Source organism: Jaculus jaculus (genome assembly GCF_020740685.1).
Source record: "Jaculus jaculus isolate mJacJac1 chromosome Y unlocalized genomic scaffold, mJacJac1.mat.Y.cur SUPER_Y_unloc_5, whole genome shotgun sequence".
NCBI lineage: Eukaryota > Metazoa > Chordata > Mammalia > Rodentia > Dipodidae > Jaculus > Jaculus jaculus.
Genome location: NW_025423390.1, coordinates 89,371 through 114,875, shown reverse-complemented (window position 1 = coordinate 114,875; position 25,505 = coordinate 89,371). Strand labels below are relative to the sequence as shown.

At 39.7% G+C, this 25,505-nt stretch overlaps 1 pseudogene; it reads left to right on the top strand.

Annotated features, from left to right (window-relative positions):
* The first annotated feature begins 2,264 nt into the window (after nucleotides 1-2,264).
* LOC123457233 lies at nucleotides 2,265-17,369 on the top strand (annotated as a pseudogene).
* The last annotated feature ends 8,136 nt before the right edge of the window (nucleotides 17,370-25,505 follow it).

Below are 25,505 nucleotides of genomic sequence, written 5' to 3'. Positions count from 1 at the left end.
CTATTACTGATAATGGTGTGTTAAAGTCTCCAGCTATGATGGTCTTGGTGGTTATTTCTGTTTTATTGTCAAGTAGGTTTTGTTTTATGAACTGTGGTGCCCCTGTGTTTGTGCATACAGATTTATGATTGTAATATCCTATTGATGGATTGTGCCCTTTATAAGTAGGAAGTATCCTTCTTTGTGTTTTTTGATTGTTTTTGGTTTGAAGTCAATTTTATCTGATATTAATATAGCTACAACTGCTTGTTTCTTATTCCCATTTGCTTGGAATATTGTTTTCCACCCTTTCACCCTGAGGAGGTTTCTGTCTTTAGTGGTAAGGTTGGTTTCTTGAAGGCAGCAGATTGAGGGGTCTAATTTTTTGACCCACCCTGTTAGCTTGTGTCTCTTGATGGGTGAATTGAGGCCATTAATATTTAGGGTGATGACTGTGAGATTTGATTTGATCCCTGCCATGTTGTGGTGATAGAGTTGTGTTGGTGTTTTCATGGAATTTGAAATTTTTTTGTGTCTACACTGGGTTTGGTTTGTTGTGATCTTCTTCTTGTAGGCATTTATGTTTGGTTATTTGTGTCTTCTCTGTGGAGAATTTCCTAGAATACTTTCTGTAGGTTTGGTTTTGTGTTCATATAATTGTAAAACTGAGTTTTGTCATGGAAAGTTTTCCTTTCACCATCTATTATAAGGGATACTTTTGCTAGGTAGAGTAGTTTGGGTTGGAAGCCATAGTTTCTTAGAGTTTGGAGGGTATCATTCCAGGCCCTTCTAGCTTTCAGCATTTCCATTGAGAAGTCTGAAGTAATTCTGATGGGGTTTTCTTTCAAAGTGGTGTGCTGTTTTTCCCTAGCTGCTTTTAGGATTTTCTCTTTGGTGTCAATGTTCAGAGTCTTAATGATAATATGTCCTGGGGAGTTTCTCCTTTGGTCTTGTTGGTTAGTAGTTCTGTTTGCTTCTTGAAGCTTGATGGGCCTTTCTTTTAAGAGACTGGGGAAGTTTTCTTCACTTATTGTGTTAAATAAGTTCTCCATGCTTTTGGTCTGAAATTCTTCTCCTTCTGGTATTCCAATGATTCTGATATTAGGACGTTTAATTGTATCCCACAATTCCCTCATTTTCTGTTCACAGGAACTTTTGAACTTACTGAAATTTTTGGACTCTCTAACTGTTTCTTCCATCCTGTCTTCCAGATCAGAGTTTCTATCCTCCACTTCACTGACTCTATTCTTGAGGGCCTCTAGTGAGTTTTGGCCTTGTTCAATTAAGTTTGCATTTTCTACTACTTTCCTATGTATCACTTCCATTGCTCTGTCCAGCTCCCTTTTCACCTCATTTTCTGATTTTCTTGATGATTCTTGGAAATCATCCTTGCATTTCTTTATGTTTTCATTTAGTGTGGCCAGCTGATTTTTAAGGTCCTCTTATTTTTCACTCTCCCTCAACTCTCTTAGCTCTCTTTGAATTCCTTCCAGTGACTTGTCATATTGCTCACGCTTAGTGATTGTAGCATCCACATGATTATCTGTCCTTTGTAGCTTTCCTGCAAGTTCTAGCAGTAGGTTGGTCAGGGTTGCATTGCTCATAGCTTCCACTTGATGTTCTGATCCTAAACACTCTTCTATGTTTTGGTTAGTTGTAATCCTTGTTGAATTGGGTGATCTGTCTGGATTATCTTTCATTTTATTTTTCATGTTATTTCTTTTGCTCTGTGGTCTACCCATGTCAGTGTTTGGGCAAGTAGGTGGGTGGAGCAGCCTGGGATCTAGCTCAATGAGAATCCAAGGCAACCTGGGGCAGTTGCAAGCAGCCTTTTTTTTTGCTCTCTCTTGCCAAAGCCACCTATCTACTGCCTGTCAGGGGCACCAAAGTTGCCTGAATTCTCACGCAGTAATGCACCAAAGCTGCCTGCCTTTGAGCTTGAAAGGGGATTCAGATTTCAGGCCTGAAGCTGCCCAAACCCTGGCTGGGAACACTGTGACCTGCAAATAGTCTGTGCTCTCTCACCTCAGGGGAGTGGGGGATGCGTGGCAATGGACAGGTTGGAGATGTCACCTGAGCTGGCACTAGTGACTCAGTGTGGGCTTGTGTGGCCCTTGCTGTGGGAATGGGCCTGCTGCACATGCAATTGTAGTGCCGAGGCAGCTGATGTGGGCACGGGATTGGGACACAGCAGAGGCTGCCCAGCGGGCAAGCGATGGGTGCACAGCTGTGCGGTGTCTGGCAGCTGCCTAATCACAGCAGAGGTTGCCCCTGCTGGTGTGCGAATGGAGCACTGTGTGGTAGGCCAGTGCCAGAGATCAGAGCACTGTGGCAGAGGTCCCTGCGCAGTCAGTGCAGTGGGCTGGCTGTTGCGCGATGGGCTGGTGGTCCCAGTCGGAGCACAGCAGCTTGGGGTGTGGTGCGCAGTGCTCTATGTGGGGTAGACTTCCCACCGAGAGGGGAATAGTGATTTCTTGTTTTACCCCACTCTGTTCCCTCCCACTGGCAGGAAGATCCTAATAACCCTTAATTTCTTGCCTTTCTTTCCTGGTATCTGCAGCACAGCTAGGCAGTTGCCATCTTGGCCAGAAGTCCCTCCTTAATTTCTTAATATAGACATTTAGAGTTATAAATTTCCCTTTTTGGACTGATTCCATTTTTGCCAAAGGTTTTGGTATGTTGTTTTGCATTCATAATTTTAATCTATGAATTTACTTATTTACTAGGTTTACTCTTTGATTTCTCAATTACCCCTTGATCATTCAATAGTGTACTGTTTAGTCTCCATGAATTTCTCTACATTCTGTAGCTTTCAGTGTTGCTGATTTGGAGTTAATCCCATTGTGTATTTTTAAAATCATAGAGTACCAGTGATTATTTCAATTTTCCTGTAATTGTGGAGAATTCCTATGTAAGCTAATACATGTTCTATTTTCAAAAATGTTCCATGTGCTACTGAGTAAAATGTATTTTTTTTGCAGCATTTGCATGGGATGCTCTGTAAATATATGTTAGTTCCCCCTTCCCCCCCCCCCCATGGCATCATTTAATTCAGATGGCTTTCTATTTATTTTTTTCCAGGATGACCTCTCAAGTGATGACAGTGGGGTACTGATTTCTTCCATTACTATTGAGTTTAATGTCATATATGATCTTAAGTCTAATGGTGTTTGATGAAACTGTGGACCCCCATGTTAAGTACATGTATGTTTAGGATTGTGGAGTTTCCTTTAATCAGTACAAAATGACCCTTTTACATCTTTCCTCATTAATGTTGGTTTGAATTCTTTCCTGTCAGATGTTAATATAGCAACCTCTGGTTTGTTTGTTTGTTTGTTTTTTTCCTACTCCCATTTTCTATAAATAATATTCCCCATCCTTTCACCCTAAGGTGTGGTCTATCTTTTATTGAGAGGTGAATTTCCTGGAGGCAACAAATTGCAGGATCCTGTCTTTTAATCCAGTCTGCAAGCCTTCGGCTTTTAGTTGCTACATTGATGTCATTGATATTAGCAGTTACTATTGAAAGTTATGAATTTATTCTTGCCATTTTTCTTATTGTGAAGTGTTTCCCATTTTCCCATTACTCTTTTCTTTAACTGTTCTTGGAATGTGGATTATTTTATTTTATTTCCTCTTTTGTGTGCTCTTCAGTGTTAAAGAATAACTTTAATTTTTTTTCTATGGAGATGGTTTAGATGTCATACATTTTCATTTTATTTATTTTTTTCATATTTTATTTTATTTTTTAAATTTATTTATTTTTACTTTTTAAAAATTAGTTTTCTATTCTGCAAATACAGGCAGTTTGGTATGATTTTAGCTCATCCGTGACTTACCCCCTTCCCACTGGCCCCTCCTTGTAGAAGTATATGGGTCATGCATTGTGGAGTTAGCCCACAGTTACTGGTACGATAAATGTCTCTGTATATCATGACCCTGTGTGGTGTTTGTTCTAGAATGTCCTTATTTCTCCATAAATTTGAATAGGTAGCTTTGCAGGATAAAATAAACTTGGTTAAGAGTTGTGATCTTTAAGAGGTTGGAATACATCACTCCAACCCCTTCTCGCTCTTAAAGTATGTGTTCCGTAATCTGCAGGTATTGTGATGGTCTTGCTTTTGTAGGTAATTTGCTTTTTCTCTCTAGCTGCTTCCAATATACTTGCTTTGACTTGTGTGTTAGTAGTTTAATTACAACGTGGCAAGGAGAGAATCTCTCCATGTTTTTTCTGTTGGTGTTCTAAAAGCTTCTTGAATCTGCATTGGCATTCTTTTCCAAATTGGGGAAAATTTTCTTCTATGCCTTTTATGAAAACACCTATTAAGCCTCTGTACTGAAATTCTTCTCCTTCTATTATACCCTTAGTTCTTTTTTTTAATTTAATTTTAATTTTTATTTATTTATTTGTGAGTGACTGACAGAGAAAGAAACAGGCAGAGAGAGAGAGAATGGGCCTGCCAGGGCCTGCAGCCACTGCAAACAAACTCCAGACGCGTGCGCCCCCTTGTACATCTGGCTAATGTGGGTCCTGGGGAATGGAGCCTCGAACTGGGGTCCTTAGTCTTCACAGGCAAGCACTTATCCACTAAGCCATCTCTCCAGCACTACCCTTAATTCTTATGTGTAATCATTTCAAAGTTTCCAGTATATCTTGAATTACCCAATTGTAACTTGCTTTTAGTTTCCCTTGCTCTTTGTTGGACTATATTATATTTGGCACCTCATCTTCTACTTTAGATATTTTGTTCTCTCCTTCATCCATTTTACTGGTGAGAACTTCCACAGAGTTTTTTTGTTTTGTTTTGTTTTGTTTTGTTTTGTTTTTTCTTACTGCATGTATTCTTCAGAGATATTTACTAATGTTGTGTAATGACTTTTCAATTTCATTAAGCTGGTTTCCTGTATTCTTTTTCAGAAGTTTGATTTCTTCTTTAATTCCTTTGTTTCCTTCTTTGATATCCTTCATTTCTTCTTTGATTCCTCTTCATGATTTTTTTTTAGACATTTCATCTAAAAAAGTTTCATTTTTGCCTGTAGTTTAACTTGTCTGGTATTTCTGGCTGGATTTGGTATTACAGTGATAGGAGCTTCATAGAAGGAGTTCCCAGGTCTCATATTTTGTGGCATAGATTGAGAAAGATTGGTTTCAGTTCTTCCACGAAGGTTTAATAGAAGTCAGCTGAGAATCTGTCTAGTCCTGGACTCTTCTTTTTTGAAAGGTTTGTTATGACCTTGCCAATTTTGATGAGTGTGATAGGTTTTTTAGGAGACTAATGTGCTCTCAGTTTAGGTTAGGCATATTGTATATGTCTAGGAATTTATCCATTTCTTCCACTTTTTCCAATTTTGTGGAGTAGTGGCTTCTGAAGTAAGACGTGATAATTCTCCCAATTTCACCTCTGTCTGTTGGGATTTCTCCATTTCCATTTATAATTTTGTTAATGTGAATAATCCCCCTTTTTTGCTTGATCAAATTGGCCAAGGGTTTGTCAATCTGGTTTACTTTTTCAATGAACAAACTCTTTGTTTCATCAATTTTCCTGATTTGTACTTACTTTCCAATTCACTATTTTCTGCTGTCATTTTAATTGTTTCTTTCAATCTGGAGTTTTATGTTTTGGATTCTTCTTGCTTTTCTAGTGCCTTTAGGAGGATGGTTAGTAATTGATTTGTGATCTCCCTGTCTTTGTATGAAGGTATTTCATCCTATGAATTTTCCCCTGACAACTGCCTTCATCGTGTCCTGTAAGATCTGATAGAAATTTTGGTATTTTGTTGTTATTTTCTAGCAATATAGCACTGTAATCTGATATGATGCACAGGATTATGTCAATCTTCCTAAATATAGTGAGGCAGCATTTATGACTTATTATATATTCATTTTTGAGAATGTTCCATGGGCTGCTGAGAAGATTGTGTAGTCTGGCTTTGGGTTTTTGGAGAACATTTGGAATGTTCTGTAGATATCTGTTAAGTTTAAATGTTCTATGGTTTTGTTTAGCTCTCACTTCCATGTTGAGTCTGTTTAGATGATCTATCTATTGTGATAATGGTGTATTTAAATCGCCAACTATGATAGTGGTGCTGATTATTTCTCTTTTATTGTCCAGTAGGCTTTGTTGTATGAATTATAGTGCACTTTTGTTTGGTGCATAAAGATTGATGATAGTGACATCCTCTCGCTGGACTATTCCCTTGATAAGTAGGAACTGGACTTCTTTTTCTTTTTTCTTTTCTTGATTATTTTTGGTTTGATGTATGTTTTATATGATATTACTATGACTATGCCTCCTTGTTTTTTATTCCCATTTCTTGGAATATCACTTTCCACCCTTTCACCCAGAGGAGGTGTCTTGTCTTTAGTGCTGAGATGCACTTCTTGAAGAAAACAGTTTGAAGAGTCTAATTTTCTGATCTACCCTGTTATCTTGTGTCTTTTGGTGGGTCAACTAAGGCCGTTGAAGCCTTAGGTTCTTAGACTTTGCAGTATTCCGTTCAAGACCCTTATGTCTTTCAGGTTTTCCACTGGGAACTTTGAAGTGATTCTGATGTGGTTACTTTTAAATGTTCTCCAACGGAGACTAGGTTAGCACCTGGACAAATGAGATAACCCATACTTTTCTTTAATAGAGAATTAAATAGATATAGACCCTCTTTTAGCCCAAGATGATGGCAGCTTGATATTGGAGAGTGGGCTTATGTTTGGATATGGTTCTGACTTGTTTCCCAGCTCCAGCTATGGGTCCCATAACACTGAGGAAATAGGCAAATCAAGAGCAGTCCCATGTAGCACCTTCTGGCACTAGACACACTGACTGTCTAGGGACTGACTCTCTTCCAACTTCCTGCCAACAACATAAGGTGTCTTCAGCAGTAGGGTCTTAACCACTAACCTTTGCTGGGTCACCATGTACTCTTGACAGAAATCTGCCTGTCTTTTAGGAAACCTTGTAGGTCTCTCTAATCAAAGGCTTATTGTGGATGATAGCCACATGCAGGTACTGATAATTTCAGGTCAGTGCCCACTAAGAGATGGAGGCCAAAAGGTAAATAATATACAAGAGTTAGAAGGGCGGGAGGGGGCGAAGGAGGGAGGGAAGTTGTAGAAGATTAAGGTTAGTCTTCATCATACAGTCTCCATTGTCTTGTGGTCCAGGTGTTCCCTGTAAGGGCCCGTTGAAGGTTCAGCCATTTGGTCTGTCTTTTAGGAAGTACAATTTTGCCATACCATTGTCATTTGTGTCTAGATTTGTGTTTCCCACCCCTTCAATGACCTTCCCTCACTCCCCATCCATCCTAGTGTCTAGTCCATGAGGTGCTTGTTGGGTATGTAAGGTATCTTGGTTAGGTTCAGGTTAGGTGCTGTAAATGAATGAGACTATGTGGCAATTTTTTGTGTGTGTGTGATTGCCTAAGTTCAGTGAGAATGATCTGTTCCAGGTTCAAACATTTTTCCTCAAATTTCATTGTGTCATTTTTTTTTCTGACTGCTGTACAGAATTTCATTGTGTAGATATACCACATTGTAGTTACCCATTCTTCAAGTGATGTCTTGTTTTTCTCCAGCTACATTTCAGACTTTCTTTTCAATGATGATCAAATTGGGTGGGAAGTCATGTGTGGACAGGGCAAGAGTTCAGATTGGTGTGTTGGATGTCCTCTGCACTACAGCAAGTCTGAAGTCTCATAGGGCAGGGGCAGAAAAGATTGGAGTGGGTTGGAAGTCACGTGGGGTATGGTAGGGCAGTGTAGTATGGAGCCAGACAGAAGATGCTTGGGGGCAGGTTAGGGTGCAGCAGAGCAGGTCTGAAGTTGTGCAGAGTGTGATGGAAAATAGAGGAGCAGGTGGGAAGCCATATGTGGGTGAAATACAGTGGCACAGAAGGGAAGTCGCATGGGGACATAGCTGGCTGTAGCAGACCTTGTCTGAAGTCCTGAGGGCAGGAGCCAAGCAAAGGATAGGGTTAGAATCCTGTGGGCCTGATCTAAACAGGGCAGGTCCAAAGGAAGTCACGGGGAGGGGAGGAGTCACGTTGGGTGGGTCAAAATCAGGGAGGGGGCCAAAATGGATTGGTTAAGAAGTTGCAGTGGTCGGGGTCAGAACAGCCGGGTCCAAAGCTGGGAGTGTGAGGGTGGTCTGATGACACGTGAGGGGTTGGGTAGGAATCTGTGAATGTGCAGAAAGTTGTTTTTCCTGGCTATGGCCTGTTACTACCTGAGCAGATGAAACTACTGGCCTGGTTGTCCTTACCTGCAGTTATTTCTAGAGGCTGGGACTCTGGCTAAGAGATCTACTTGGGGAGTTGTGGGACTGGTAGGTTACCCATGAGCATGGGAATCAGCGAATTCACTCTTTTGTCCATCCACGCCTTCCATTGCAATCTGCTTTTTCTTGTAAATTCTATTGTGATATGTGTGTTTTGTTGTTATTAGGCCGGATTAATATTATGTATTGCTCTGTGTTTATGTCATGTAATTACATCCCTGCTTCTATGTCACATGGGGGGTATATGATTAACTTTTACTTGTGTTACATTGTTAGAGATACTATTGTTCATCTTACAATGAACTTCAATTGTGTCTTATATTTGGCTACCACAAAAAAAAAAAAAAAAAAAAGTTTTGCATCCTTTGGCAAAATTAGCTGAAGAGAAGAACACCACCCCATTGACCTGGAGCACAACTAGGTTCTGTGGCAATAAATGGTAAATGCATTGCTTTTACTATCTCCCCTACTTCCCAAAATATATGGGCTCTTGTCTTTACATCCTTTCCCTTTCATTCTTTCTATCTTTTTGCTTTCTATCTTTCCTTTTCTTTTGTTCTTTAAATTGTTTATTTAATAGCAAAAAATATAAGTGAGAATGGGAACAGCAGGACTTCTTGCAAAGAGTCTCCACATACATGTGCTACTATGTACATTTGGATGTTTCTTATAGTGGTACTGAGGAATTGAAACTGGTACAGCAGACTAAGCAACCAAACACCTTTAACTTGGAGCCAGTCCCCATACCTCTAGCTGGAGTTCTTGTGAGTTGTTGGCTGTGTCTTTTTTTTTTTTTTTTTTCTTTGCAAGGCCTCCACAAACTACCAACAAACTCCAGATGCATACACCACCTGTACATCTGGCATATATTGGTACTGAGGAATCAAACCAGAGTCCCTGAGCTTTAATGGACAGCACTTTAAACACTAAAGAACTCTATAGAACCTGGATGTTTTCTTTCAATTTAAAATGGATTCTTCTAAAGGCCTCCTGGTTAACTGAAAAGGATTTTCACAGGAATCTATGTATCCCCTAAAATAGACATAGTTCCAAACAATCAGTTTTTGAATTCTCCTTTTAACAACCATCACAAAGGCCAAAGATTTCATATGCTCAAGTCCCCTCAATTTTTTACGAGTTACGTAAAAAGTGTATACCCAGTCATGTTTGTACCATCATTACCCTCCTCCTTGTCCTCCCCATCCACAGGGAGCCTCTTTGTTGGGCAATATAGGTCATGAATTGTGAAGATAGCTTTCAGTTATGGGTACGAGGCAATGTTTCTGCACATAATGACCCACATTTTTCTCAAACAATCTTTCTGTCCCCTCTTCCACAAATTTCCCTGAGCCATGTTGGGTTCATTTTCGGTCTTTGGGGATTCTTTGTCTCTGGATATCTGGTTTGGTAGGATTTGAAGGTTTGGTGTCTATCTCCTTCACTCTTCTTGTGGCATCACATTCACCAAGAAAGCAACATTCTTCCTCATTTCTCTAATTACAGTTGATTTCACCTGGAGCCCTAGTGAGGTATGACAGGCTGATTCTCTTGTCAGGATCTGTGTTTGTCTGAAAAAGAGAAGAAAATTGTCCAATGGAGAGTGAAGCCCACAGTTCATGGGAGCTTGATAGTGGAGAGCGAGCTCATTTTTTGTATATGGTTCTGACTTGTTTCCCAGCTTCATCTATGGGTTCTGTACTACTCAGCAGATCACTTAGCCAAATAAACAGCAGTTGGTTACCCATCATGTCTGTTTGCCACTATTGCACCTGGGTGATCATCACATTAGTTTGTTTGCTGCGGGGTAGCTTAGACATTGAGTTGCTTGGCCAGATGTTGGTCAATATCCCTATTCAATCATGTACCACTTTATGGCACTAGATGAATCAACACTCTGGGGAATAGTCCCTTCCAGATAGTAGCCAGTTCACTTCCTGTTCCAGGCAAATGGCTTATGGAGTTTTAGACTTAGAATTTTTTGACTAACTTTTGGTGGGTCATCAAGTACTTGTACAGAAATCTGCCCACTTTTGGGAAACCTTGTAGGTCTCTCTGATCAAAAGCTCATTGTGGATGTTATCCACCTGCTGGTGCAGGGAGTTACAAGCTAGAGCAATGGAAAAGATGAGGGAGACCATGTGACATTTATCTTTCTGTGATTGTATGTGTTCACTGGGAATTATATGTTCTAGGTTCGAATATTTTTCTTCAAATTTCATTGTGTCATTTTCTTTTCTTTCCTGTTGTGTAGAATTCCATTGTGTAGATATATCAGCTTGGTTATCCATTCGCCCACTCCTTTTTTTTTTTAAAAAAAAGAAATTATTTGTTTATTGGAGAGAGAGAGAGACAGAGAGAGAGAATAGGTACACCAGGACCTGTTGACACTAAAAATTAAAACAAAACTCCTGACATATGAGTCACTATCTGCATATGGTTTTACATGGGCAGTAAGTAATGAAAACTAGATTGCTAGGCTTTACTTGGAAGTATTCTTCGTGACTAATCCATCTTCCGAGCTCAAGTACTATTATTTATAATTGCTAAGATGTGGGAGGGGATTATGATGATGGTATATTGTCTATATATGTGGAAGTTGTCAATAAAAAGTTATTATTATTTATGAGAGAGAGAGAGAGAGAGAGAGAGAGACAGAGAGACAGAGAGAGACAGAGACAGAAGAAAGAGAAACAAAGTAACCCTAACCATTACCCTAACCCTAACACCTGTAAGTCTGCCTCCAGGAATATTCTGTTTCCAAAAGGGATTGATTATCAAACCTCCATCAATTAGAAATCTAGCATTCAGAACAACTAAGATTAAGGTGGAACACATGAGTCAAACCACCACATTCTGCCCCTAGATGCCATAACCTGATATCCATACATGATGTAAAATACAATACATCCAGTCCAATTTAAAAATTCTCCATAGTTTTTATCAATCTCAAAGAAGTCCAAACATCCACATAGTTCCACATATTATAAGTTAGTAATGATAACAAAACATCCCGCAAACACTATAATGCCACAGAATAAACATTCACATTGCAAAAGATGTCATTGGGCATAGTGAAGAAACATTCACCCAATACCAGATTAAAACAGGGCAAATATCAATCTCTATAAGTCCAAGTCTAACAACTCTAGCCTGAGACAAGTCACCATGTCAGTCTCTAGAGTTCCAATTCCACCCCTCCATCCAGGTAACTCACAAGCCTGGAAAATTCTTCCAGGGTTAGCTTTCCTTAGAAGCAAGCTCATGGTCTTGGCATCTTGACTGGGTCTCCAGTGCAATCCTCATTTCAACTTCATAGCACATCAAGTCTACTTTCAAGAATCCAGAAAAAAATGTGGTTCAAACTGCCACTGGCCATTTCAAAACACAAGAGTGTGTTGCAAACTCAGTGGCCCTCTCTTACTTGCATTTATTATACTCCACAATATCAGGTAGGATGACAATTTGCTAATGCATGGTGTAATAAAGCAGATTTGAAGAAAAGGACATCCCTTGAGCACCCAGTTCCCTTCAAAAGAGCCTAAATTCTTTCTGTTGCCCCAATGCAGGTGAAGTTGCCCATTCTCAATGGTTGTAATTTCTCATTTGCAGCTCAATGGGCAGTATTTCACACACAAATATATAGTTTTTTCTCTATATACCATAGCCCTCTGCTCAACCCAATTTATTTCTATGCCAGACAAACCTCTGCAACTTCTCAGGACATTACCATAACAAAAGTTTCTCAAACTGGTAGCCCTGCCCAAGGAAAGCTTTTTCTCATCCTCATAATCCAAACCTCACAGTCCATAGTTCTTACTGCATTTCTGTCTTTCAACTCTGAACAGAATAGTCCATCAAGCTGTCCATATGGCACTGTAAGGCATCCCTTTGGACATGGTTTCAAATCCTCCCACATTCCTCTTGAAAATCAGCTCCATAAGGCCAGAGCCACATAGTCAGTTGTCTAGCATCAATCTCAGTGCTCAGTATAACTTTACTCTTGAAATCAGGTTCTTATTGCTGGCAGAAAAGGTACCCAACAAAGAGCAGCTTGTGGGATAAAAATAAGTTTATCTTGGCTTAGAGAACTGAGGGGAATCTCCGTGATGGCAGGGATAAACAATGGCATGAGAAGAAGTGGGAGAACACCCTCTAGCTGACATAAGGTGGAAAAAAGAAAAGGAGTGTTCCACAATCACATGTAGAAACTGAATATAAAACCCATAAGCCCACCCTCAAGAATCCACTATCTGAAGAAGTTGTTAATTCACAATTCTCCATCAGCTGGGAACCTAACATTCAGAACACCTAAGATTATGGAGTATCCCTGAATCAAACCAGCACACCAACAAGAGGCCAGGAAAGGAAAAAGCCAAAGAAAAGTAAGAGAAAAGCATCAAGAGATGAGGCAACCTTCCCTGGCCAGTGGGGAGTCAAACAAGGACCCAAGGGGAAATTAACCTGGATGAAAGACAAGAGACACAAAGAAGGAGACCAAGTCTATGTTCTGATCAAGGTCTTCAGATTCTTATTTTTTACACAGTGGTTATATAGGGGAAGAAAGTGGGGAGTTAAGCTGGCTGACATGATTTAGGGCTGAGGGATTTTTAGGGAAACTAGAGGAGATGTAACCAGGTTTTATCTAATCTTAGGGAGCCTAGAGGAGATGTAACTGAGCATTTATCTAACTATGCCTCAATGGCTTAACAGCCTGACCTCAATGGCTTAACAGCCTGACCATAAACTGGCCTTTGGCAAAAGATAAGATTCTGCAAGCAGTCTGCTGACCAACATTCCTAATTGCAAGCTGGATGGACCAGCTTTCTAACAAGTGAGTCCATTTAAGAACAGGCCCAAGCAAAATGGAGAGGATTTTGCTCTATGGCTCCTGACAGAATCAAGAGGTAAGGCAAGACAAGAGGAAAGTGACAAGAGGTAAGGCAAGGTGAGACCCCAAGGAAGGAAAGAGAAACAAGCCAGCCAAGAGACAAGAGGCAGAGAAGAAAGATGGAGGCAAAGAAAGGCAAGGAAAAAATTACTTCAAGTTGAGGCAAAGAAAGAGAACATGCAAGGGAAGAGGCCATGCAAGAAAAAGGCTTCTAAAGGGGTAAGAGGCCTGGTAACTTAAGAGACCAGGCAAGGAAAGTCAAGGCAGAATGTAATCCAAGGCAACATGCAAGGTAGGGAAAAGTGCCAGAGAATTGGCAAGAGGCGCCAAGAGAGATCAGGCAAGCAAAAAAAGAGGCAAGGCAAGAAAAGAGGTAAGGAAAGGCAAGGTATGGCAAGGCCAGTAAGAGGCAAGTCAAGACAAGGTGTCATTCAGGGAAAGAGATCAGGAAATAAAGAGAGCAAGCAAGACACAAGAGGCAAGACTAGAGGCCAGACACCAAGAAAGCAGCAAGAAGCAAGGGAAGTCAAGAAGAGAAGTGAGGTAAGGAAAGAAGCAAGTCAAGGAAAGAGGCCATGAAAAGCAAGAGGTGAGGGAAGGGGAGAGGTCAAGCTAGACAAGACAGGGGAAGTCAAGGCAAGAGGTGAGGACAGGTAATAGGCAACACCAGGTAAGAGACAAGAGGCAAAAGCCAAGGAAGAGAAGACGATAATGAAGAGGCAAGAGGCTAGGCATGAAGGAAGGGAAGTGGAAGGCACTGCAAAGGAATAGGGAAGGCAAGACTAGGCAAGAGGCACATCAAGGTAAGACAATAGGCTAGCCATGGAAAGGCTAGAGGCATGGCAAGGCCAGGTAAGAGAAAGATGCCAGGCAAGAGGCAAGAGTCCATGCAATGCATATTTCTGGAGAAGTCTGTGTGTCACAGCTCATTGGCACAATTGCCAGGAAATGAAGAAAATTTATGAGATATTGTGTTTGGTACTTTAGGTCATGTCATGAGTTGCTCCATGAGACATTTCACAGTCACAGTTATAGATGTTTTAGAATTTTTGCTTGGTCAGGGTATGTGTGAGTTGTCACACTCCAGACCACATTTAGTCACAGAATGAGGTGGTCAGGACAGACCGGTGCCATTTCAGAGCACATGAGTAGTATTACATGCAAAAGCTGTGTTGTTCCAGGGTAAGTCTGCATTGTGTCAGGGCATATGAGTTACTTTACTGGACAGTTCCTGAGGTTGCTTAGAAAAGACCTGTCTCGGGTTATGTGAAGAGTATACTCTGCCATGCATAACAATTCCCACATTTCAATGAGATTTTTAGACAAATTTTCCTGAATAAGCTCCAGAGGAGCAGTAGTAGGAAAGAAGACAAACTGGAAAGTAAAAAATTGTTAAAGTGGGCTGGAGAGGTGGCTTAGCTGTTAAGCGCTTGCCAGTGAAGCCTAAGGACCCCGGTTCAAGCCTCAATTCCCCAGGATCCACATTAGCCAGATGCACAAGGGGGCACAAGCATCTGGAGTTCATTTGCCGTGGCTGGAAGCCCCAGCGCGCCCATTCTCCTTCCCTCCCTCCCTCTCTCTCTCTCTCTCTCACTCTCTTTCTTTCTCTGTCTGTCACTCTCAAATAAATAATAAACAAAAAAGATTTTTAAAAAGAATGTTAAGGTATTAATGGACTTTGTCAGTCATAGTACATGAGAAAGTATAAAGTTGGGTATAGGAACAAGATCCTTAATGTCATGAATCTGTAGCAGGGCATAATAGAGACAGAATGGATGGCACCACGGATATGATCATGATTAGTGGACATGAAAGTCTTTTAACTGATGCAAATTTAGTTTTAGAGATCTCATTCTAATCATAGAATTAGCTAAGTCTTTTAACTATATTTAGAATTAATGCAAGTCAGCCAGTCATGGATTTCATTTCATATTTTACCTTCACAACATTTCTAATTCACACACAAATGCTTTCACTAATTTTCAGTGATTTCACTCCATTTTTACTTTCTGAACTTGGTGCTTTCTGTTCCCCATTGTTATTACATACTCCTCTTAAAACCATTTAAAGTTACATAAAAGAGGCCTGCCAGCTTTTCTGTCAAATATTATATACTATATGACAAATACTATAAGAGCCTGTCACTGAAATATAATATAATTCCATTGAATTGTGATATATGTCCATTCTACATACTCATGGGTTCATCATCACAATTTCTTTCACGTACATCATACCTTCATTTACCTGTCTTAAGTACATACTTTATGCCACAGCTCCTTTCCTGTTCCTCTAGACTCCTTCTTTCCCTCATCCCCCCCTCTTACTTCATGTTTGTATTGATCTTCAGAACTAGGAATAAGAACCCATGTAATTTTATAGTTCAAATAAGAGAATTATTTCTCAACTTCTTGTAAACATGAATTTTAACCTATGATTTTTGTGTAAAACCTTTCGTAGTGACTGATCGTTTGTCCTCAGAATGACACTGCAATATTAAAGACAGTTGTTAAGCTGGTGTTGAATGTGAGGCAGTGGATGTCACATTGGATGTTGGGGGTTGGAACCATGGGTTGTCTGCTAGTTGCAGGTTGTAATAATAAGACTGGTTGACTAGAAAATTAGGAAGACCAGTAATCAAGTGGACTGTCCTTTGGCAGTCAATAATGAGCATTATAGAAGGGAGATACAATTTGAAACAGAGGCATAGAAATGGAAGTGAAATAGCAATGTTTTCACATGCTTCAGAGTTTGCAGTGGGAGCACATATAAAAAATTGGTGAAATGAGTTAAATCAGACTACTGATATAAGGGCATTTGTTCCAATGGCCTAACTAAACCTGAAGAGGGAGCACAAAAATCTCTTCAGATTGGATGATTTGTACAAGTAATCCCTTGGGCACTGAACACCTTGTTTATCTGAGGCACAATTACATTTGCTTAGGTGGAAAACAAACCTTGTTCACTAGCTTCAACAACTACAACACACTTATGATTATCCATGTTACTGTCTGTTCTGAGGTTAGAGTTGAATTCTGGGAGCAATGAAGCAGTCACTTGAGAAGCATTTTTAACTCCAACTCTTTTTTCGTTCTTAATAAGAGATGGGGAATGTCTCCTGTAAAATTTGGATTACAACAGAACTAGAAGTAAAACAGAAGGACAAAGGTAATTATGACTATTTATGGCAAAACAAGTTAAGAGCCAACACAAAAAAATACATTAGAAAATTATAAAAGAGTTACAGGCCTAGAGAGATAACTTAGCAATTAAGTATTTGCCTGTGAAGCCTAAAGGCCCTGCTTTGAGGCTCTATTCCCCAGGACCCATGTTAGCCACATGCATAAGGGGGCACAGGTGACTGGAGTTCATTTTCAGTGGTTGGGGGCCATCGTGTACCCATTCTCTCTCTGTCTCTCTCTATCTGCCTGTTTCTCTCTGTGTCTGTCGCTCTCAAATAAATAAATAAATGAACAACAACAACATCAGAAAAGCTTTAAAAAAGGGTTCTAAGCAAAAGTAATTTCTAAGGATACAGATTTCTGCTCACCTGTTTACAGCTAGTATCATCAAAAATAATTCATGCACATTTGCCCATTTTTAAAACATCTTTTTATTCAGGAAATGCTTAGCTGTCAATTTATTTAAATGATACCATGTTGTATGTTTTATAACAATGAATAATACCATGCTCAATAGATTTCCAACTTTTAGTCATATTGCACTGCTAAGTTTCAAATTTATTACCTAAGATTCTTATGGATCTTAAAACACTAGAGGCTTAGTGCACAAGAGTTTCTTGCAGGGGCCTCAACCTCCTTCCCCATGCGGTGCTCAGCATTATGGAAGAATGGCTTCATGGTGTTTAAAGGCCAGCCATGTAAAGCAGTAGTAATGTCTACTTTGGAGACTGTCAAACATGGCCATGCCAAGGTTCACCTAGTTCATATTGACATCTTTATTGTGAAGAAATACGAGGATATCTGCCCATCAACTCAGAACATGGATGTCCCCAATGTCAAGAGGAATGACTTCCAGCTGATTGGCATCCAGAACAGGTAGCTGTCACTGCTTCAGGACAGTGGGGAATTCCTGGTTGACCTTCCTCTGGCTGTGGGAGACTTTGGCAAGGAGATTGAGCAGAAGTATGAGTTTGGAGAAGCCATCCTGAACACGGTGCTGTAGTCCAAGACAGCGAAGGCAGCTGTAGCAATGAAGGCAATGGCAAAATAACTGGCTCCCAGGGAAGCGGTGGTGACAGCAGTGATCTGACCCCGCAGAAACCTCTCCCCCAGCCTGGTTCTGACTCACTGCCCCATGGTTGGACCCTATACAACTTATTTGACATTTTATTTTGGTATTCCATACCCACTACCCACACTGTTGGGGAGCCCCTGCCCATCCACTAGCTCCCTTGACCAGGATGCAGGGCGCCATGGCCTTGGCAAAGCTGCCCTGCTCTTCCCTTGTACTACAGTTCTGGTGGGGGAAGGGTGCTGCTTGTGGGTTAGATTTGGGGTCTCTTTGGGGGGAGGGGTTATTTTTCATTCAATTTGGACTCAGAGAGCTGTGGATTCTGGCAAATCGTCCTTGTCCCCTTTCACCCACTTGTTTCTGGTCCATAACCTGTTCGCCATAACTGTTCACCACAAGGCACCATTTGTACAGACTGGGGACCAGTCTCTTTCCATGCCTGTGTTGAGTCTCTTCCAAAACACTTTATGTACAAATGTGCATGGAAGTGGCACGTACCTGTCAAAATACAGAGATGAGATTAAACTGCATTTACACTTTATAGCATGTTACTCATGTGTTTTCCATAACAGAAAAAAAAAAAAAACTTTTTTTCTAAGCTAAGCAGTTTTGCAATATTTTCGAGTGGAATGTTTACAACTGCCTTCAGCAAACTGATGCTATTTTTGTTCACTTCAAATATGTCCTTAGGTTCAGGGAGGCATAAAATCATGGAGATTATAATAGTAACAAAATTGTAAATAAGACATTTGCAATAAAAATATGTATGCAATTATAATGTAAGTAACTACCCAGAGCTTGTCATGAGACCTTTTAAACTATTTAAAGCTTAATTTATAACTTAAATTCTATGTAAGTATTATTGCAAAGAGGAAGAAATCTGCCATTGTTGTTGGAAATCTGGAACCCAGAGTCTTGTTTATGTGTTAATTAAATGTAATTTCTCAATGTTGAGATTCAGTATGTGTTCACACCATGAACTATATATGAGATGATAATTTTTAAATAAAATCACTTGGATTTTTCCACAGTGTATATATGAATGGCATTAGATATGAATATTCCACATTAACAATGCTTACTAAAATCTTTTGATCTAACATGGTATGCCTGACAGAAGTTGACATTGCCATAATATGACCTCCATGGAATAACTGAAAGCACTTCAAAAATGGTTGTAAATACTGTCAGGAACTCATGCCACTCAAATTCATCTATAAGTATATCATAGGAAGTTATATTTTTAGGGCTAAATAAAACTGCATTTGGTACAGTCACAAGTTTATTTCTGACTACACATTTCACATCCTCTAATAAAATCAAGGAAGATCTTAATGTCCAATCTCAAGAGTCCATGGTGAGTTTTCTGTGCTATGAAGGGTCCCAGAATCTCATATATCTCTTGCGGACACAATCTTTATTTTTACCATTTAAGTACTTTGTAAAATTCCCAGTTGATAAGATGCCCATATCTGTGTATTTGACACAGAGGCTACAATTTTGCTTCAGTGGCTCCAGGAACCAAGTTTATAATAAGGCTGCCTATTGGGAATGGAATGTCAGCAAACACCCTCTTGTAGGCTTTTCTATACCCATGACTGTAAAGACCAAGTCATTTTCTCATGACTCCCAGAGTTGGGTACATGTCCTTCTATTGCTATTGTATGCTTGCTCTACAATCAGGGCTCACATCACCTTTGCGGAGGAGCACCAGTTCATTCTATGTGCATAACCCCTGATACCACATGGGTCATAGTAGCATTGTAGAGGGCTTTGAACTTAAGGAATTCTACAGTGCACTTTCCAAAGCTATAAAATGTATGCCAATCAATTAAGTAAGGAATTAAGCATTCCCTGTTATTATATTAACATGAAATTTTCCCCCAGGACTCATGTTGTAATGCTTGCTCCATGACAGTTGGCCCTGTCCTTGAGATGATGGAGACTTTAGCCAATGATGCCAGGCTGTGAGAAGTAAGTAAACAAGGATGAGCCCCTGAAAGTCTTCATCTGGCCCTACTTTTGCCTGCTGTCTGCTTCCCTTACAATTTGCACAGACAACCTCCCAGTTCCCAATAACCATAACTCAACCGTTCTGCCAACCTTTCCTGACATGATGTTATTTGATTATCTGAAACCATGAGGCAATATAACTCTTTCACCCCATTAGTTGATTTTTTTTTTTTTTCAGGAATGTTGTTCACAATGATGCAAAATCACTACAAAATGCCTATGTTGAAAAGTGGTTCAAAAAACAAAGAAATGAATTTAAAACTGAATTACTACTAAGAGACATCCCATGTTAAACTTGGAAAAATGCAATACAGTTGAGATGTTTTATTCCTCATGAACATGTACAAATTAAGTGAATATTGCATGAGGTTATTATTGTCCAGCACTAGAAAATCATAAGAATATATAAATGGAATGAGCTGAAAACAAATCATTTTTGCTTAAAGAGGAGTGAATCTTAAGTCATTGTACTGCACATGTCCATAATGTATCAGTGATAATAAACTCTGGGCAGTCCATCAAAATTATGCTTTAGAATCTACCTCCACTAGCACACAGTAATTTAAATGACTCACTGTAACAAAGAACGGACTTATTATGAAGGCAGCAAAAGAACGGATTTGGAAGCATAAAAGAGAACATATGGTGGCAATAGTAGATAACTAGATAGATTTCTCAGAAGAAATAGTTAACTACCTTTAGGTATATTCTCAGCTGTCCTCTGGAGTAGAGGATAACCCAAGTTATAGGTTGAAAGTGAGGAGGCATTTTGGTAGACAAAGGATGCCTATGATATTCATAATGCACACCACCGTGTTCATGCAAATTTTATCACCACTTGTAGATTTGCTTTGGCCATTTATGAGGCCATTATTGTAAAATAAATCCAAGAAAAACAAAACAAAAAACAAAATAACAAAAAAGCAAAACAAAAAACAAAACTGATCTTTGCATGCTACATGCAGGTAATATTTTGAGGGACCCTATTTATTTTTCTTTTAGTTTTTTATTTGATTTGTGTGTGTGTGTGTGTGTGTGTGTGTGTGTGTGTGACCATACTGGAATCCTGGAAACAAGTGTCTAAAAAGAATGACCTGAATCCTAAGTCATTTTTTTAATAAAGTAGGGGAATAAGTCTGCAATCATTGTGCTGCACATGTCCATAATGTATCAATGATATTAAACTCTTGACAGTATATGAAAATGATGATTTAGTTTTTGTTTCCACTAGCACACAGTAATTTAAATGACTCATAAGAACAAAGGAAAGAGTTTATAATGAGGGCAGCAAAAGAAGGGATTTGGAAGCAGAAAAGAGGATATAGGGTGGCAAAGCTAGATAACTATACAGATTATTCAGAAGAAATAGGTAACTACCCTTAGGCATATTCTCAGTTTTCCTCTGTGGTAGAGGATAACCCAAGTTACAGGTTTAAAGTGAGGAGGCATTTTGGTAGACAAAGAATGTCTATGATATTCTTAGTACAAACCAATGTGTTCATGCAAATTTTATCTTCAGATATGGATTTGCTATGGCAATGTGTGGGGCCATTATGGAAAAATAAATCCAAGAAATACCAGACAGAATGAGATGAACTAACAACAACAACAAACAACCAGATTTTTGCATGCTACATGCAGGTAAGAACTTGAGGGACCCCTCCCCCCTTTTTTGAGCCACACTGGAATGCTGAAATGAAGGAAAAATCAATGCACATGACTAGTTAATCTGCCAGCATCTGGGTGGGAGATAACAGGTGGAAAGGGGTTGTTATGAAAAAGGGAAGGTTGGACAAGGGAACACTGACTGACAGGTAAGCTAGAAGGGAATGGAATGACCATTGTGAGCCATAATCCCAAGACTGTGAACAGTGAGTTTAGAAGACAGCAAAGGGACTAAGAGCCAGACACCATGTGCAGAGACCACTCAATTTGAAAGTTCTTCTTACTACCACAATTTACTGTTATGAAACTCTGAAAGACCAGAGCTTGGCATGCAACAGAACTCAGTACACAAAATACAACATTTTTTAATAGTGTGGGTCTTGCCAAATTCTTATAACTTGCCAGGTTTATTATTTGTTATATACACAGTGTATATAGTCATGTCAGTCTCATCTTTAGCGTCCTTCTTGTGCATCACCCTCTGCACATACCCTCCTTTTTTTTAAAAAAAAAATTATTTATTTATTTATTTGAGAGCGACAGACACAGAGAGAAAGACAGGTAGAGGGAGAGAGAGAGAATGGGTGCGCCAGGGCTTCCAGCCTCTGCAAACGAACTCCAGACTCATGCGCCCCCTTGTGCATTTGGCTAACGTGGGAACTGGGGAACCGAGCCTCGAACCGGGGTCCTTAGGCTTCGCAGGCAAGCGCTTAACTGCTAAGCCATCTCTCCAGCCCACATACCCTCCTTTTTGAGGAATAAGGTTCATATGTAGTGGGGTTATTCATTAGCTAAAGTCAAGACAGCCATGGTGTGGATAAGCCTTGTAGGCAAGCAACTTTTAACAATGAGTTATCATTCATGCTTATGAAATAATATAGTAATCTTGGCAAAACAGAGGAGGTCCAAATATTGTCCTATTATTAGCAATTCATGTTATTAATATATATATTTATATATGAATGATAAAATTGCCATATGTGTGTATTTAGGGACAAATTGTAGCATGTTCATAGAAAAAAAAAATAGCAAGTACCATAGAGCAATGTCTATGAGCTCCTAGATGGATCATATGTGAGAGAGAGAGAGAGAGAGAGAGAGAGATATTGTAAATGTATGTGTACATATAATTTAGTGATAAACTGTAGCATGTTCATAGAAAAAAAAATAGCAAGTACCATAGAGCAATGTCTTTGAGATCCTAGATAGACCCTTGTGAAAATTTACTGGCTATAATTGTTTTCACCTATAGAAATATTATTGAATTGTTTGTCAAAAGTCTGAAAGAAATAAAGCTCATCATGGTTCTCAGATAATGCCAAATTTCTCTATGTTGACAGGGATTGAACAAAGCATTTAAAGAATAGAAAAAAGAGAGCTTGGCATGTTGGCCTATGTCCTTAATCCCAGCACATGGAAGGCAGATGGAGTAGAATCACCATGAGTTCATGGCCACTTTGAGACTACAGAATTCCGTGTCAGCCTGAGCTAGACAGAGACACTACCTTGAATCCTGCTCCTGCACCACAAATAAAAGAACAGAAAGAGCAGGTGTGTGGTGCAGTCTCTTTCCCAATTGCCACTGAAAGACAGCTTGATGATTTCAAAACATATATAAGTGAGTGAGAGAGAGAGAGTGAAAGAATGAGAGAGAGAGACAGAGCATTGATGCACCAGAGTCTCACCTACTTCAATCAAACTTCAGGTGCTTTTGCCACCTAGAGAGAAAGTGTAAAGTTGCCTATGCTCCACCAATGTGTGTCTGGTTATTATGGGGTCTGGAGAGTCAAAAATGAATTCTTCGGTTTTAAAGGAATGCATCTTGACTGCTAAGCAGTCAAGGCAGCTTGGAGTTTTATTTCTAAGTCAGTGGACTTGCCCACTGGTGCTAAATTGAATAACTTTATTAGTGCAAAACCCTGCCTATGGTTTACCAACTGGAGTTCACCTTGAGCTGGGGTTCTGTCTTAGATACATCTCCCCACTCCCTTCTTCTTATTGCCTTTACTGGCTCCTTGTTTCCCAGAAAGTTCAATCTGCAGGTATTTGAATAACGGGTCCTCATATGTCATGCCAACAGTAGCAAAATAGCAACAGATTACTGCAAATTAAAGCCTGAAAAGGGTCATATTTTGATCCAAATGTGTGGACCCAAATAATTCTGAATGAATGATATTTCAATAAATTCATACGTTAGGATATTATAAACTCATTTTAAAAATTTCTCATAATGTGAAAGGTTTAGAAAAAAAACATTACTTGTTTTAAAAAATGCTTTTAAAGTGCTAAGCATGCAGTGTATATTTGGATCTCAGCAACTTTTTTAAGTCTGGAAAAGCATTGAGCAGATTCCATCTCCTGCAGGATTCATCCAGGCCATCTAGGTCAAAGAACAGCCGTGATCAATAAAAACTATGCCAAGGTCAGTGGTTCTTGGAGTGCTATGCTTTAGATTCATCTAAGTAGATTAAAAAAAAAAATGTTGGTTCTTTCTGACTAACTGGTTTTGGAAGGGCTCATGGCCTTGTATGTCTTAAGCATGTCCCAGATGATTCTAATAGGCAGACCTGACTAAGACCCATTCATCTTCTACTAGAATAGCTTCACCTCATCTCCCAGCCACACTCATGTCTTCATTGATTTTTGAGTTGGTGTGTTTGGTTGACTTGTTTACTTTGCATGGAGAAGGACCTTGCTGTGTTTTCTCAAAAGTTTTTATTTATTTACCTGATAAAAAGTAAGAGCATGAGTTAGTTAGTGCAAGAGGTCCTCTTGCCTGTGCAGCCTAACTCCAGACACATGCTCTCCTTTGCATTTTTGGCTTGTTACCTTAGAGTACTGGGGAATTAAAGGCAGCCCTTCAGCCTTTGCAATCTAGCACTACTTTATCTACTTACTCATCTCTCCAAATAGCCCAGTTGTGATTTTGGGTGGCTTTCTTGAGATGTGTCTCACTCTATAGCTCAAGCTGGCCTGAATCTAGGTAGCCTTGTCTGATCTCAAAGCCTTGAAAATCATCCTGCCTCAACTTCCCAAATGTAGGGACTCCCGGGCTGTGTCAATGCCCCTGGCTGTTTGTATGGTCTTACTGTGAAAGCTGCAAAGTATGGGGTCTTCTCAAAAGATTACCAATTAGGGTGTGAGGTAGTAACTTACAAATTACACTAAGAAGAACCATCTGTTCTATTCCAAAGATTCTCTGCAGTAAGGCTGTATTATTTTTGCTTTGACAATGATGCCTCCCAAGTCATGTTTAGTAGACTCTTACCTACTTAAATGTCAGGAATTCCAATATTTCATATGGTACAGTCATCTTCCAAACTTCTTGTTCTGCTTTGAAGTTTCAATTTATCACCCTATCTTTACAAAAGGCAATGCGCCCACACACATACATTTGTTTTTTATGTTTAAACTTGAAAGGGCATAAGTGTGTTCTCTCCTTGATGCCATTGTAGGTCATTTGAGGCCCCATAGCTTTATTCCGTCAGGGAATTTACATTATCTAGCATTTCCTTGGCATACCCAATCTGAGTAGCATTTAAGCATTAGCACGCGATATATATATATATATATATATATACACATACATGTATATATATATATACATATATATATATGTATATATATATACATGTATGTATGTATGTATATGTATGTATATGTATACGTATACGTATGTATGTGTGTATGTGTGCATGTATGTACGTATGTATGTACGTATACACTTATAATTATGTTTTGTTTTTGTTAATATGGAACCAGGTTTGACTGATAGTCCTCATCCTGCATCATCCAGTTCCCAAGTGTGTAAGTGTAGAAATGTGAGCCGCCCACCCAGTTTTGCCATTAGTCCAAGGTTATACCTGTTTCCGGAAGTAGTTTCAGAAACAAACGTATACTTTTGTCAGGCTTAGGATTTTCAGAAGGCTCAGAGTCTTTGATTCCCTCTTTGGAGCAGTCACTGTGAAGCATTTGTTTGCCCTAAAGTTATAGTCCCTTTCATCGCATAAGCAGGAATATATATCATCCTTGCAGCCACCATGAAAGAAAGAATCGTTTGTAGCCTGAATTTTTAAAGTTTATTTTATTTTTACTTAATTATACAAGGTCGAGAGACAGAAAGAGACTGAAAGAGAGAAAGGGAGGGAGAGAGGGAAGGAGAGAAGGAGTGAGGGAGGAAGAGAGAGAGAGAGAGAGGACAGAGAAAAAGAAATGGGCGCGCGAGGTCCTGCAGCCAGTGCAAAGGAACTGCCTGAGCGTGTCCACACACACACACACACACACACACACACACCCACACACCCAGAGAGAGAGAGAGAGAGAGAGAGAGACAGACAGACAGGCCCCTGCTCGGTAGCTGTTCAGCTGTGGTGTCAGTGAGCTCCAACTCCGCGGTCCTTTCAAAACGCAGAAGCCGTTCTCAGTAGACCATTTGCA